The 6,222-nt window shown below is 43.8% G+C and overlaps 1 long non-coding RNA gene across 1 annotated transcript; it reads left to right on the top strand.

Moving 5' to 3' along the window:
* Window positions 1-1,328: 1,328 nt before the first annotated feature.
* On the top strand, window positions 1,329-2,417 carry LOC126619107 (uncharacterized). Its single transcript, XR_007621967.1, has 3 exons — window positions 1,329-1,656; window positions 1,740-1,837; window positions 2,013-2,417. It is a non-coding gene; the product is annotated as an uncharacterized LOC126619107 (long non-coding RNA).
* Window positions 2,418-6,222: the final 3,805 nt, after the last annotated feature.

Raw genomic sequence — 6,222 nt, 5'->3', positions numbered from 1 at the left:
AGTTCCACAGCACACTTGAATCTCTACCAGTAGAAGCTCATTTCTTGCACTTCTAAGATCTTGATTTGTCTAACCTCTTCCCTCTTCAACACATTTGAAAATGTCTGGACCCTCCGACCGTCGTTTTGACTTGAACCTTGGAGAAGAGACAGCCACGCCTTCTCCAGACAACATATGGCGCCCATCCTTCATATCCCCTACCGGTCCTCTTACCGTTGGGGATTCTGTGATGAAGAATGATATGACCGCTGCAGTGGTGGCCAGGAACCTTCTCACTCCCAAAGATAACAGACTACTTTCCAAACGGTCTGATGAGTTGGCTGTTAAGGACTCTTTGGCTCTTAGTGTTCAGTGTGCAGGTTCTGTGTCTAATATGGCCCAACGCCTATTTGCTAGAACCCGCCAAGTTGAATCATTGGCTGCTGAAGTGATGAGTCTCAAACAGGAGATTAGAGGGCTCAAGCATGAGAATAAGCAGTTGCACCGGCTCGCCCATGACTATGCTACAAACATGAAGAGGAAGCTTGACCAGATGAAGGAATCTGATGGTAAGGTTTTACTTGATCATCAGCGGTTTGTGGGTTTGTTCCAAAGGCATTTATTGCCTTCGTCCTCTAGGGTTGTACCTGGTAATGAAGCTTCAAATGATGAACCTCCAATGCCTCCTCCTTCTGGGGTTTTGTCAAGTACTGAGGCTCCGGATAACCACCCTCCGGTGCTTTCTCTTTCTGGGGCTCTACCGACTGCTGAGACTTCCCCTAAGCAACCTTTGTGAAGGCTCCCTTTTGTTTGTTTATTTTGACTCATGTATATGTACATATTTGTGGCTTATCGAAAATATTAATAAATAAGCTTTGCTTCATTTCAACATATTGTGTTAAATACACCAAAGCCTTCTTCATAAAGTTCTTTGAATTTTTGCTTTTGTTGAAACCTGTATTGTTGAAGCTTTGTGAGTGAAGCATGTAGTTTGAGGTAGTGTTCCCTTAATTTCCCGAGTGAGGAAAACTTCTCGGTTGGAGACTTGAAAAATCCAAGTCACTGAGTGGTTGTGAGACTGCCGAGTATCAAGGTGCAGTAGCATATGGTGGGAGTCCCCCAAGTCTTCAGGCGAAGAAAGTTGCCGAATGAGGTGTCTCGCGTGTTACTAATTTGTCAAAGTAACGAATCCTTGTTTCGATGTCACACATTCGTATATGCTTTATCTAAAAATATTTCCAACTTTTGTGTGTTTGATGCTGCATGCTATTGACTAGACAAGATCAAGTGCAATTAGTAGCTTTTCTCTCTTTTTCATCTTTTCTTTGGTGGAATTGCTTTTCGTTTCCACTAATCAGCCTGAGTGGATGCAAGATAACACCTTTCTCTATAGCTCAGATTGCAAAGTCATCTTCATGAAAGTTTTTCCTTATCTTGTGAACTACAACATATCCAAATTTGAGATCCATCGGAGTAGTACAACTTCAGAAATTCAAGTATGATGAGTAACTGTTCATCAATGTTCTGTTAATCTGTCAGACTTGTTGTGAGCTTCGAAACTCCATTTTCTCTTGTTCAGATCAACATACTTTCTTCATCGAAGTTGTTCCTCAGCTTGTGAACTACAACATATCCAAATTTGAGATCCCTCGGAGCAGTATAACTCCAGAAATCCAGGTATGATGAATGACTGGTTATTATTTTTCTGTCAACCCGTCAGATTTGTTGTGAGCTTCGAAACTCCATTTTCTCTTGTTCAGATCGGTATGCTTTCTTCATTGAAGTTGTTCCTCAGCTCGTGAACTACAACATATCCAAATTTGAGATCCCTCGGAGCAGTATAACTCCAGAAATCCAGGTATGATGAATGACTGGTTATTATTTTTCTGTCAACCCGTCAGATTTGTTGTGAGCTTCGAAACTCCATTTTCTATTGTTCAGATCGGCATGCTTTCTTCATTGAAGTTGTTCCTCATCGTCTCTTTCATAACATATCAAAAATTCAGAATGAACTAATGGTTAAATATTTCCAGATCTTCGAAACATCACAGCAGCTTCGAAATCTGCAAGAATCCGACTGTCATGTTTGGAGCTTCAACACTTTAATTTCCGTCGCTCAAACAGAAATGGTTCCTTCTTGAAAGTTGTTCATATGCTCAAGAACTATAGGGTGTCCAAAATTCAGCTCCATTGGAGAAGAGAAGAGGTTGCAGAAATTTGATAGATGAAAGGAGGCGGAAGAGGGAGAGAGAGAAAAAGTCTCTTGGGTTGGATTTCTATTTTGGGGCAGATTCCAATTTTTGTAGCACCTTCATTATTGATGAATTGCTTGTACTTTTGTCCATTATGAAACTTGGGACTTTGGCTTGTTGTTGGATCTATTATAATATGTTTGGGAACATATATAAGTGAATAAATAAGAAGGAAAATTTTGGGCCCTTGTGGGTGTAAAACAAAAAATGTTTATGTTTACCCAAGTGTTTTTGTACAAGTTCAAGGGCATCTTGGGTTTTGTGAACAAAATTTGTTTATTTGGAGCAAGGTTTTGTGTTGAAGCTTTGTAGGTGAAGCTTTGGTGTTGAAGCTTTGTAGATGAAGCTTTCGAGGTGAAGCTTTGATGGTGAAGCTTTGTAGATGAAGCTTTCTGGGTGAAGCTTTGATGGTGAAGCTTTGTAGATGAAAGTATGTAGAGGGAGCTTTCTAGGTGAAGATTTTTTAGGTGAAGCTTTGTAGGTGAAGCTTTTTTAAGTGAAGCTTTTTGGGTGAAGTTTTTTTTTGGGTGAAGCTTTGTGGGTGAAGCTTTTTAGGTGAAGCTTTGTGGGTGAAGCTTTGGAGGTGAAGCTTTTCGTGTGAAGCTTTTTGGGTGAAGCTTTTTAGGTGAAGCTTTGTGGGTGAAGCTTTGGAGGTGAAGCTTTTCGGGTGAAGCTTTTTGGATGAAGCTGTTTTTTTTTTTTTTTTTGGCACTTGACACGTTCTTCATTTGCTTGTTTTGTAATGACTGTGGAAGACGGATTGCTTTCTGATTGAGAAGGGTTCCGGCATCGCTTGCTATGAATGTAAAAGAGTGAGGGCTGAGTTGGCTAAATTACCTCTTTATTGAATTCATTGCCAAATGGCCTTCATTACATAGGATGCCGAACGGCTATAGCTCAACACTTGTACATCGTGAGTCTATTTGTAGTAGTACTTCAAGTGATCAGCGTTCCATGGATGGCCAAGGGTCTTGCCATCGGAGCTTCTAAGTGTGTAAGAGCCAGGGCGACTGATGCCAATGACTTCATACGGTCCATCCCAGTTTGGACTAAGTGTGCCTTCACTCGGGACTCTGTCGCAGAGTAATCTTTTCTTTAAGACCCAGTCTCCTATTTTGAAAGAACGAGGCTTGACCCTAGAGTCATAATAGTTGGAGATGCGCTGCTTGTAGGCGACATTCCTCAAGTGAGCTTGGTTTCTGTGTTCCTCGACTAAATCCAAGTTGAGGGTGAGTTGTTTGTCATTTTCACTTTGAATGTAGTTCTGGACTCGGAATGTTGCTTGCTCGAGCTCAACAGGGACAACCGCCTCTGTGCCAAAGGCAAGTGAGAATGGAGTTTCTCCTGTTGAAGTCCGATATGAAGTGCGATATGACCAAAGAACTTGGGGTACAAATTCTGGCCAACAGCCTTTAGCTTTGTCCAAGCTGGTTTTCAAAGTGCGCTTGATTATTTTGTTGATGGCCTCAACTTGTCCATTAGACTGGGGATGAGCTGGAGAGGCAAAGCATAAGTTGATGTTGAACTTAGAGCAGAACAACCTGAACTTCTTGTTGTCAAACTGTCGCTCATTGTCAGTGACTATCGCATTGGGAATGCCGAATCTACAAAGGATGTTCTTCCACACGAAGTCTTCTATCTTTGCCTCAGTAATGGTTGCCAAGGGTTCTACTTCGGCCCACTTTGTGAAGTAGTCCACTGCAACGACTGCGTAACAGACTTTGCCCTTCCCTGCCGGCATTGGGCCGATCAAATCAAGTCTCCACTGGGCGAAGGGCCAAGGGCTGATCATAGGAGTAAGAGGCTCTGGAGGGGAATGAGGAATAGTTGCATATCGTTGACATTTGTCACATGAGCGGGATACTTTGATGGCATCCTGGTGGAGTGTTGGCCAGTAATATCCTTGGCGAAAAGTCTTGTGTGCTAGGGACCGAGATCCAGCATGATCTCCACAGACTCCCTCATGTATTTCCCGAAGGACGATTTCCGCCTCGGCAGGCGTAAGACACCTTAAGTATGGCAGGCTAAAACCTCGCTTATAGAGTTGATCATTGATGATCAGGTAGCGGGTAGACTTGTATCGAATTTGCTTAGCCTGGACTTTATCATTTGGGAGGGTGCCATGAGCAAGGAAATTATAGATCGGGGTGATCCAACTATCCCCCTGTTGTAAGTTGCATACTTCTGCGGCCATGGTGCTTGGTGTTGCCAACAGTTCGACATGAATTTTTCTTCCAATCTTGTCTTCCACAGCTGAGGCGAGGCGAGCCAGGGCGTCTGCATGACTGTTTGCCGCTCGAGGAACTTGGGTGATCTGGTAGTGGAAGTGCTTGAGCAAAAGTTGTGTTTGCGCAAGATATGCTGCCATGGAGCTGTCCTTAGCATCAAAGTTGTTGGTAACCTGGTTGACCACTAATTGGGAGTCACTGAAAATATCAATTTGTTTAACCCCGAGGTGTTTGGCCAAACGTAATCCTGCTAGAAGGGCTTCATACTCGGCCTCATTGTTTGATGCCTTGAATTTGAAACGAAGAGCATACTCCATTGCTACTTTGTCGGGCGTAGTCAAGACTAGTCCCGCTCCACAGCCCTGTTGGTTGGATGAGCCATCAACATACAGACTCCATGCTGAGGTCGTTGATTCTACCTTCTGAGCTTCCGGGGGTAATGAAGCCACTGCTTCAGGTGTAGAAGCAATGTCAACCGGATATGTGAAGTCGGCAATGAAGTCTGCCACTGCTTGGCCCTTCTCAGCTGGCTTTGGTTGGTAGGAGATGTCAAACTCACCCAATGCTATCGCCCATTTGATCATTCGCCCAGACGTGTCAGGACTCTGGAGTATCTGTCGAAGAGGGTGATTGGTAAGCACGATGATGGCGTGTGCTTGGAAATAAGGGCGAAGTTTCCGAGCAGACATGACCAATGCTAGAGCTAATTTCTCAATGTTGGAGTATCGTGTCTCCGCATCTTGTAGGGCCTTGCTAGCGTAGTAGACGGGCCGTTCGACACCACTGTCCATTCGAATAAGAACAGAACTGACTGCTGAAGCCGAAACCGATAGATAGATGATGAGAGTGTCACCAACTTCTGGTTTTGAGAGCAGAGGGGCTTTACTCATGTACTCTTTGAGGTTCCTGAATGCCTTGGCACATTCCTCCGTCCATGTAATGTACTTCTTATTTCCCTTGAGTGCTTTGAAGAAAGGAGCACATCTGTCTGTGGCCTTAGAGATGAATCTGGTTAAGGCTGCCACCTTGCCAGTAAGGCTTTGGATGTCTTTTGAAGTTATTGGCTCTTTCATGTCGAGGATTGCTTTGATCTTTTCAGGGTTAGCTTCAATGCCTCGTTGGCTAATCATGAAGCCTAAGAATTTGCCAGAGCCCACGCCGAAGGCACATTTGTTGGGGTTCAACCTCATTCGATACCTCTTTAGAATGGTGAAAGTTTCAGATAGGTCGGTGATGTGTTGGTCAACATGTTTGCTTTTGACTAGCATATCATCAACGTAAACTTCCATGTTCTTCCCAATCTGCTCGGCGAACATTGAGTTGACTAGTCTCTGATAAGTCGCTCCTGCATTCTTTAGGCCGAAAGGCATGACTTTATAGCAGTATAGTCCTCTGTCGGTAGTGAAGGCTGTGTGTTCTTGATCCGAAGGGTTCATGAGGATTTGGTTGTATCCTGAGTAAGCATCCATGAAGCTCAGGAGTTCACACCCGGCCGTAGAGTCTATAAGTCTGTCAATAAGAGGAAGAGGGAAGCTATCTTTCGGACACCCTTTGTTTAGGTCGGTGTAGTCAACACACATTCTCCACAAGACCTTTTGAAGCAAAAGACTTTCTTTGGTCGGATTTTTCTTAACAAGGACCACATTTGCTACCCATGTCGGGTAATTGACTTCGCGGACAAAGCCTATGCCTTTGAGTTTTTCAACTTCTGCTTTCATTGCCTCGTATCGTTCAGCGTCATAAGATCTTCGCTTCTGTCTCAC

Source organism: Malus sylvestris, chromosome 4 (genome assembly GCF_916048215.2).
Source record: "Malus sylvestris chromosome 4, drMalSylv7.2, whole genome shotgun sequence".
NCBI lineage: Eukaryota > Viridiplantae > Streptophyta > Magnoliopsida > Rosales > Rosaceae > Malus > Malus sylvestris.
Note: the sequence above shows the minus strand (reverse complement) of the source record. Positions and strands in the feature narration are given on the sequence as shown.